Below are 9,693 nucleotides of genomic sequence, written 5' to 3'. Positions count from 1 at the left end.
AGCGGGAAACAGTTGATGATCTGCCAGCTCTTGAGGTTCACTCTCTGTGTGCCTTTGTGTGCTTCCGTGCGTGTGTGTGTGTGTGCGTGCATGTGCGTATGCAGGTTTTGTTTTTTTTTTTTCGTTTTAACAAAAGGCCATGAAGAGCAGCATTTGTCCTGAGATATAATAATTTGTATGGTAATAATAATCCAGAATTTTCCTTGGTATGATTTTACAAAAGTGATTGCTTCATATAGTGATTGATCAGAATTTATTTGAGAGGGCACATGTAAACTTGTTATTGTATTGAGTGGTTGTTGTCTGGTTGTTTGGATTGCTTTTAGAGGCTTGGGGTGCATTTGTGAATATTTGTGCTTTACATAGACAGTTCAAAGGTCATTGTCTAGATGAGGAGGTGTATCAGTTTCTTGTTTATACCCCTGTAATGATCATACAGACATGTTCACATTTACTGCCTTCAGCTAAAAGAAGCAAAAATAAAGGAAAGTGTATTTTGATGTTCAGAGGAACAGCTGAAGGAAACGTGTTTCTTCAAGAGACCTTACAATACAATATTTTCTTGACAGCAGGTCTCTTCTCTTCTCTTCTCTTCTCTTCTCTTCTCTTCTCTTCTCTTCTCTTCTCTTCTCTTCTCTTCTCTTCTCTTCTCTTCTCTTCTCTTCTCTTCTCTTCTCTTCTCTTCTCTTCTCTTCTCTTCTCTTCTCTTCTCTTCTCTTCTCTTCTCTTCTCTTCTCTACAACATACATTTCTCATTAATTACAGATACATTTTGACTGTTAAGGTGAGTCCCATTGTGGATGATAGCAGCTTGTTATCTTATTTCTCTTTACTTCTCAGCACTTCTTTTTCCAATCAGAGTCATGAAAACATGATGCTCTGTACCTCTTTTTCCGGTCGGGAGTCATGGAAACATGACGCTCTGCCCTTCTTTTTCCAGTCAGGAGTCATGGAAACGTGACACTCTGTACTTCTTTTTCTGGTTGGGAGTCATGGAAACATGACGCTTTGCGCTTCTTTTTCCGGTCGGGAGTCATGGGAACATGATGCTCCGCCAGTGGTGTGCCCTTTGAACCAGAGTAAAAACAAAGGTGTGTGAAAGTGAGCCGTAATAGCTGAAAAATGACACACTGTATAATTTTCTCATCTGGTGCGCACCAAGGGACAGCTCATTATGTGAAAACTGCCTAAAATACAAATGAACAGTGTGATGCAAACTGGTGCAGATTGAAATTTCAATATCTTGTGTGTTGAGGCTCCACGAAGAAAAATTAACCAATACATGAAAAAATTAAGTACATATTAAATATACAGCAGAGAGCAAAGGGATTAATTATTCGATATGAGCCAACAAGATATTACTGTAAATACTGAAGATATTTTTAAACCTACATACTGTCCCTCTGAAACAGATTTGTGTGCTAATTTATCATCACCACAGTTGTTTGGCAGAGAGGCTGTAATGGGAGGAAACTCAGTCGAGAAATTAAAAAAATAAAATAAAATAAAAAAAAACTTTCAAATTAATTGTCCTCCATGACAAACAGAGGGCTTTCCATACTATATAGTTATGAATATTTACCAAGAGAGACCCCTGTTGATCGTATATCAGGTTAGTAGATAGTTTTAGAGATTTACAAGCTGTCACTTTAGAGGTTAATACTTAAGATATTAAAAATAAATAAATGTAAGAAAATAAAATCTTATGTGTGTTATTTGTTGATCCCTGTAGTTATTATTATTAGTATTAAGGGAGCTCTACCCTGGAAAACAAAAGGAGAGACTAATTTCCACTGAAAACAATATTAACACCATTTAACCAGCTATTACTGTTTGTACGGTGCAGAGAAGCTTTCTCCTACAGAGCTATGTGTGAAGCTGAATCATGTCTTTTAAATGATGCCCGTTACAGATCATGCATTTATGACAGCTACAGTAGGCGACATGATGCAGTTCTCTCTTCCTCTCATCTGACAACACATCAGTGCTTTATTTGAAATTATGTAACTTTTGAATAACATGCTCAGAGTGGGAGTTGATTTGTGGGAGTCAAAGTATTTTTCTGGTGAAGTGGTGTATTAATCAATATGATGAAGTGGCTCTGCCGCTGTGTGTGTTTGTGTGTCTGTCTCTAAACGAAATGAATCACTTTCAGCAAATCCCGACATAAACAAACCAGGAAAAAAAGCTCTTGAAAATCAATTTCATGTCAAACTCATAACACTGTAGCATGTAACCCTAATGTGTAGTATACTGAACACAAACTCAGTGTCATCATGAATAGATGTTGAAAAATTAGTTTAGCGTAACAAGAGTTGAATCCAGGCTGTCCGGCTGGACTCTATACCTTGATTTTCTGTTTCTTTGTTTGTTTTTGGTCTTTTTATAATCAATCTTAATTAGTTCCCAGTACATAAGATACTGAGTGCTGCATCCAGTTATGGAAATCATGCACCAATATATGGAAAACTGACAAGTGCATAACTCATGCATAACTAATGCACATAATCATCCTCATTCCCATACAGGGAGTTAAACCCAGGCCAATGGCTGAACCATATGGAGTCTTTTCCAAGATCTGAGAGCAGCTTTGTTACCTTACTATCTGGTACATCAGTGGCCCTGGTTGATAAATTTTAGCCATCCCTTCCTGTCTTTGTGCCTCTTAAGGTCTAGCAGTCAGCATTCTTGGTTTTAATCCAGGTGGTCTGGGTTTTGTTATATGTTACATTTTCATTAGACTCAATATAACTGTTTTTAGAATACCTTTAATCCGTTTATGGTCTCTTCACTCAAACAAACTATTGAAGTTCACATCACGCACAGTGTGCTATGTGTTGTTGTATGTAATTGTTCTGCAGAGTCACACTTTGGATTCAGAGATCCAATATTTACTTGGTGCTTTGTAATGATGCCTTCTATAGATATAAGTACTGTACAGGTACAGCAAAGATATGCTGGGTATGTTGTGGGACACTGTGTGTGGGCTGACAGGGAGCTTGAGGCTGCTCTGTCACAACGATCCTCTGAGTTTTAGCCAACAAACATGTCCTCTACTTTGATCCCCCCTCAGATATCATTGGACCATTTCCTGTCCACTTCTTTTGGCTGAGGATTGACAGTGAACCGCCATGCAGACATGTTTATGTGCGATGTGGGAATGCAGCAGTGTACTTCTATTGCACAGAAAGTGAAGTGGGTTATTGATTATAAGTGTGTGTGTGTGTGTGTGTGTGTGTGTGTGTGTGTGTGTGTGTGTGTGTGTGTGTGTGTGTGTGTGTGTGTGCGCATGTGTGTGTGTGTGTGTGTGTGTGCGTGTGTGCATCTACAGTCAGCAATGTGCATACACTTGTATGCTTAGTGTGCTGGTGATTTATTTGCATTGACCAGTGATGCTTATCAGCAGAAATTATCAGAGGATGTAAATATAATATCTTAGACAGATGACATAAACACATATACTGTGAATCACATATTAATGAAACAGGTGCATCAGCTGTTAACTGAAAAATGCACAAAACAAAACATGCTAATACTTTTCCCATTGCATTTAGTGAAGTGCAATCTGCACAGCTGTTTACATCAATATTGCTGTAATGTGTTTTAACAGCTCCTGTTTACTGTCATCAGATATCTATGATACATGCGGCTCAGTCCATTTTCCATGCTTCGGGTTTTTCGAATTTTCTGATTAACCAACACAATAATTTTGGTAACTGTAATTACAGCCTTTTGTTTAGTAAACAAAATACTGTAAAAAAGTTAAACCCGGCAGCTCTGCCATATTTTCACAGTTAGGACTTAATGCTGATACACCACAGCATCCCCTTTCACTTGAAGCCATAAAACACAGAATCCAGTGAAAAATCTAAATTCTTCCATCTGTGATTTTCTGAAAATGCAAAGACTGCTGCAAAATAATATGTAGACAAGAAAACAGTTCATTCAATGGGACAAAGTCAGGAGTTGCTCTAAGAAAGTCACAGGCTGCTATGGAGAGAGGCAGGCAGAGACAACCAATTATTATGAGTGTTGGACATTGTCTCTGTAGGACGCCCTTCAGCTGAGAGATGAACGTCTGTTTGGTCTCTGACCTGAGCCAGTGCACTCTGACCTCAAGCTACAATAAGGCATTAACCTCCAATAGAATACAACATCAGCTGACCTGAGCTGCCACCTCCTGTGATTGAGGGCATGGAGGGATTGTGGGAGAGAGGTGTTGTCCAACAGACGCATAAGAGATAGGAGGAGATGAAAAAACTTCAATACAGACAGTGAGAGAAACTAAACACTGTGTTGTTTGTGATCCAGCTACAGTCCCCAGTAGCCCCAGGGCTTCAGCATGTTAGTTTTACAGCAACAAGCAGTGAGGGATAAAGGATTCTGATTTTCTGTCACTTTACAGGAAACTGAAGATTCATCAACCTCAGTTGTTTCAGATGTATTCACATTCTGTAGGGACGTGAGTTTGAAATTCAACATCTCATCTTTGTCAAGTTTAAATCTCAAACAGATCCTGACCTGTCTTTCTCCAACATTATGTCTTTGAAAAGTGTTGCTCCCTGACATGAAGGACTTATGACTGACTGTAATTTATGAGTAAGGAGTCTATTTTTTTTTCTATCAGCACAGTAGCATGCGTGTCCCACCAAGAGTTCAGGTTGCATGACATCATGTTGTCAGTGTCAGGTGTGGCTCAAAGAGGTTGAGAGAGACACAGCAGGCAGTAGGCCGGCACTGTGGGTCGGAGGAGAAAGGCTAGAAAAGAGAGAAAGGAAATGAAAGGCTGATAATCTAAGCAGAAGCTGGTGGGACAGATGTAGTAGTGATGTATTGAACTTTGCAGTGGTCTTACAGATCACCTTTTGCTATGCTGTGATCACTGTCATTAATTTTGCTGTATTGCTCTGATATCCTTCTGGCTTCCTACCTTGGGGTTCCTGTGGAAAAACGGGCACACTCACATTACATCACCCACATGTGGGGGAGTTTGTTGGTCAGCTGCGCTGCAGTTCATTCTGGTAGTTTGTGTTTGAGTTGTTTTGAGTTTTTTTTCCTCTCAAGGAGAAAATATTTGAGGAAGGTGAAACTAAAATGAGGCTCTGAGGTAGGAAGGTGAGAACAGCTGAGAGAAGGAAGGTGTCACAGAGGTGTGAGTCTGCCATCTCTGATAGACGGTATGAGTCTACTCTCTGGTTGTGTGGGTGACAAGTCTCAGTGTCTCCCAGAGTGAGAGGCACGTCAGCCACCAGGAAGAAAAAACACAATATTTTGGCTGAGATAATGGTCACGCATATATTATACACTTATATTTGATTCAGTCATTCGATCTTCCTCCAGTACTTCTATCATCCTAAACCTCCAACTGGTTTTGTTACTTACAGTGTAAAAGTCTCGGTTCTGGACTAGCAGGGATCCATTTTTAAGTAATCAATACTGACCACTAATCCTCCTCCACTGCTGATTGACATGGGAAATTAAAGTCAGTGAGAGAGGGATGTGTTGGAGATTTGATTTGGCATGAGCTTAACTCAGTGGACCATGTAATGAGAAAAGGTACAAAAAATGAAACATGTTGTAAAGACAATATATTTTTATGTGTTGATTGATGTAACGTGTGTCGACACATCGCACCGTTTCACACAGCGCGCGTAATGAGAGCAATAGATCCATGAATGAGAGTGTGAGCAGCGCAGAGCACATTGTTTTTGTCTCGGCGCTCATGTACCAAGTTAGAGTGGTGGCTCGCCGTTTTCTTATGTGTGACACTCGCCTTTGTTGACTATGTACCACTTTATACTGCAGTTTAAAGTCTTTGTCACAGAGATGAGGAACTACAAAGGTGTTTGTTCTACCTCAACTTTCTTGCTTCCCTTTCATGCTACAATGCATTTTATTTTGAAAAATTTATAGGATGGGGTTGTCAGCTGTGCAGGAGCTTGTATAACTTCATAAATTAGTAGAATATGTGCTTATAAATATGACAATACAGCACTCAATATCAATAGATCAATAGATTAATCAGTAAAAAAAAAGAATCATTAGGTGCAGCCCTAGTGTTACTTTAGCCATGTATGTGTGACCTATGAATAGCCTACAACGGACACTTTGTGTTTCTTGAGCTGGGCGAAGAAGCTCTTTTGTCATCGGTAAATTAAGGACTTTTATTATCCTTTTTTTTCCCTGATTGAGACTAGAAACATCAAGCAACTGTACGATTAGATAATAATTTACTACATTTGTCACCAAGTTGACTTAAATGTCTTTTAGAAAAAATGCTGTAGTGAATTGCGTTTCAGAGTTGGGTGTCAGGCTTTATATTGAAGTAAGACACAGCCAAGATGCAACAATCAGACACCTTAACAACAGTTCTTTATGAAGGTTTCCAAATAGATAAAGGACATCCTGCAGAGGTTTCATCCTCCCAGCTCCCCTGAGTGTAATTTGAGATTCTCTGTAAAACTGCTGTGGGAACATGAGTTCAGGAGGCTTTGCTCACCTTGATGTCATCATGACTCTGTCTTGAATTTTTCCCTCAGAAACTGAAGGATGGTTGTTTTGTTAAGATGACACAGTTTCAAACAAAATGGTCATTAAGGAGCTAGCTTTAAGGTTCATTTATTTATTTATTTATGTATTTATTTATTTAAAGAGTTTTCTACCTAAAACCACATCAAGCTTCTCCACTCACTGGCAGCTGTATTCAACTGAGATTAGATACACTTTTACACACTGAGAACTCTGAGAAAATAAAAATGTAAATAAGATGATGGAAAGAGTTTCTGTGAACCACTTATTCCTAAAGATAGAACTTATTGCTTCTTCAGAAGCTGTTAAAAAGACCCAAAAAAATGGACATAGTATCCTTTCTCTCCATTTTTACTGACATATTTTGATTTGGGGAGGAGACTCTTCACTCAGGCCGCATTAAAAACCTTGTTACCAACACCCCTTTTTTTTATATTGCTATCTTCCATTTTGCTTTCACCTTGGGAAACTGCCGGCTTTTTTAGTGAGATGTTCTTCAATATAAATTCCCTCGATGCCTATTTTCTAACTTGTGGTATCAGCTGTTACTGTGTATTGCATCAGGATCTGTGCTATTCTCCTTTTCCATACTTGAGGTCAGGATACAAAGAGTATGGAAATTTAACGAGTAAGCTATTATTTCAAAATATATATGTATTGTATGATTGCAGCCAATCCCTTCCTTTTTTATTTTATTTTTTCATTCAGTTTAAAAGTGCTTCAGTCTATTTCCGGTCTGCCTTCAGCCGTGATAACCTGCATACACTGTAGAGAAAGTTTATGTATGGCTTCAATACATTTTGATGATAATGTCTCTTTTAGTCTAATGGTTCTGTCTGCCTCTGACGTCCCTGTGTGTCTGGCTGTGTCCTTTGCCTCAAAGAGGAGAAGGACATTTGGAGTCTGAACTGTGAAATGAATTCAGTGTCTGTCATTTTCTCTGTGCACTGAGCTGAAATGTTGTCTGCGATGAATGAACTACCAGCCTGAGTTCAAATCACTGCAGTTGTTTTATAAACATTATTCAAAGTAGTCATATTTTTTTTATTCCTTTTTTTTATTGTTCAGCATTCACTACATGACAAAACCATACGCACTTACAGTGCTGTCTGACATTCTGACATTATATGAAGATACATATATGCCATGTGCAAAGTAAGTAATGAGAAAACATGGGACATGGGATGATTTCAGACATTTCTACCAATCAGAAGTAGTAGCACATGGCATAACATTCACTCACAATGTAAAATAAAAAATAAAAAAAAAAAAAAATAAAAAAAATAGTGTCAGTGAGAGCTCACTGTAGCTGGACTGGTTTCAGAGGTGATTTAATGATGCAATGAATCATCACACACTGGTCTTAATCTGAGATACTTCATGCAGGTAGGACACAAATAACTTGGTTCCCTCTAAATAGTTATACCGGCTGATTTTTTCATTTTGGGAGTGCAGCCCGTCATCAAAGCCTCCGATGGGCATCATGATGATGCTTTTCCCCGTCACATCCTGGAAGGTTCGGGCGATAGGGATGGTCCCGCCCTCGCGGATCAGATCAGGATGCATGTCAAAAACTCTCTTAACAGCAGCCTTTCCAGCCTCATAGAGAGGATGCCGAGTGTCAGCCAGCCAAGGCTTGGCCCCGATCACCATGGTGACTTTCAGCTTATTGGGACTCTTCCGCTTGGCAAACACTGAGTGAAGGTAGTCTGTTACCTGTTTCTTGACCATAGCAGGGTCCATGTTAGGAACTTGTCTGATAGAGAACTTAGCAATAACCTTAGCAGGGATGACAGTCTTTGTGCCAGGGTCAGAGAAGGCCCCCTCAATGCCATGGATGGAGACAGTGGGGTAGCGCCACATGTGGGCCAACAAGTCCACCTTATTGTTGTACATGAGCTGGTCGATACCGGTCTTGTTCTTGTAGTTGTCAATGTCAAATTGGATGTCCTGATATGTTTTCCATTCTTCATCAGAGAGGGGAGCCACAGCCTCCCTGATCCCAGGAATCAGGATCTTACCGCTGGGGCTGATAAGTGTGTCAAGAATACCAATGAGGTCAGTCATTGGTTCAATCACAGTTCCTCCATAAACACCAGAATGTAAGTCCTGTTTGGGACCTTCAACCTCAGCAAAGAAGTAGCAGTTTCCTCTGGTGCCGTAGGTGAGGGCAGGCCTTCTGCTGAGCCAGCCGCAGTCTGAGATAATGATGTAATCTACATCAGAGAAGAAGGTGTCTCTCTGGGCCACAATCATAGCGTCCAGGCCATTAGAGCCTGTCTCCTCCATACCCTCAATGAGAAACTTCACATTGACAGGCAGCTCCATATTGAGGGCCTGGTAAGCCCCCACAGCATGGATCCAGGCTAAAACTGGAGCCTTGTTGTCTGATGCTCCTCTTCCATACAGGTTACCATTGATGTCAGTTAGGTTGTAGGGATCTGTTGCCCAACCGTCTTCTAGCTTTGCTGGCTGGACATCCACATGACCGTAGACGCACACTGTGTGTTTGTTTGTGTCATCTCCAAACTGAGCTGTCACCACTTTAGGCAACGCTAACGTCTGCCCATCAGGAAGTTCTTGTTCTCCGATGTCCACCAGCTCGACAGTCCCTCCCATCAGCCTCAGCTTCTGAGCCACCATCTCCATCATGCGATGTAGGTCTGGTCTCTTCAAGACGTTGCTGGAGTCACTTTCGATTGCCACCCAGTCCCGGAGAGCCTCCACATATTCTTCTTGATGCATGTCGATGTACTGTGCAAGCTCTGAATACTGGAAGGCATGGACAGTAGAAAAGACCAGCAGAATGAAAGGCAGGATTGGAAGAGTCATCTTGTTTCTGCTCGGAGGTGTGTAGCAGTCTCCTAGACCAGGCACACTGTGGCCCTGTGTTGTTGCCTCAACATTTATATTGCCCTCCCCTCATGACACTCCTGCTGGGCCTCAGGGTCACACAGTCAAATACTTCCTGACACAGTGCCAAGACAGCTGACATGTTTTGCTGACAGGCACATTCATTACACTCAATCTATTGATCTTGCTCCAAGAATGCACACTGGGGTTCAGCAGGAACAAAAGCAGCATGGGGAAATGAACAAATTCCTGTTGATTGTGTTTTGGAATCTTGACACAAACCCATGTTACACAAAAGCAGCTTTAGTTGTT

General features: G+C 40.6%; 1 pseudogene; it reads right to left on the bottom strand.

Annotated features, from left to right (window-relative positions):
* Positions 1-7,548: 7,548 nt before the first annotated feature.
* Positions 7,549-9,428, bottom strand: LOC121942932 (cytosolic non-specific dipeptidase pseudogene; annotated as a pseudogene).
* Between the last annotated feature and the right edge of the window lie 265 nt (positions 9,429-9,693).

Source organism: Plectropomus leopardus, chromosome 6, assembly GCF_026936395.1.
Source record: "Plectropomus leopardus strain MGB_pleo_1.0 chromosome 6, ASM2693639v1, whole genome shotgun sequence".
In the NCBI taxonomy this organism is placed as follows: Eukaryota; Metazoa; Chordata; class Actinopteri; order Perciformes; family Serranidae; genus Plectropomus; species Plectropomus leopardus.
The sequence above is the reverse complement of the archived record's forward strand: the minus strand, read 5'-3'. Positions and strand labels throughout refer to the sequence as shown.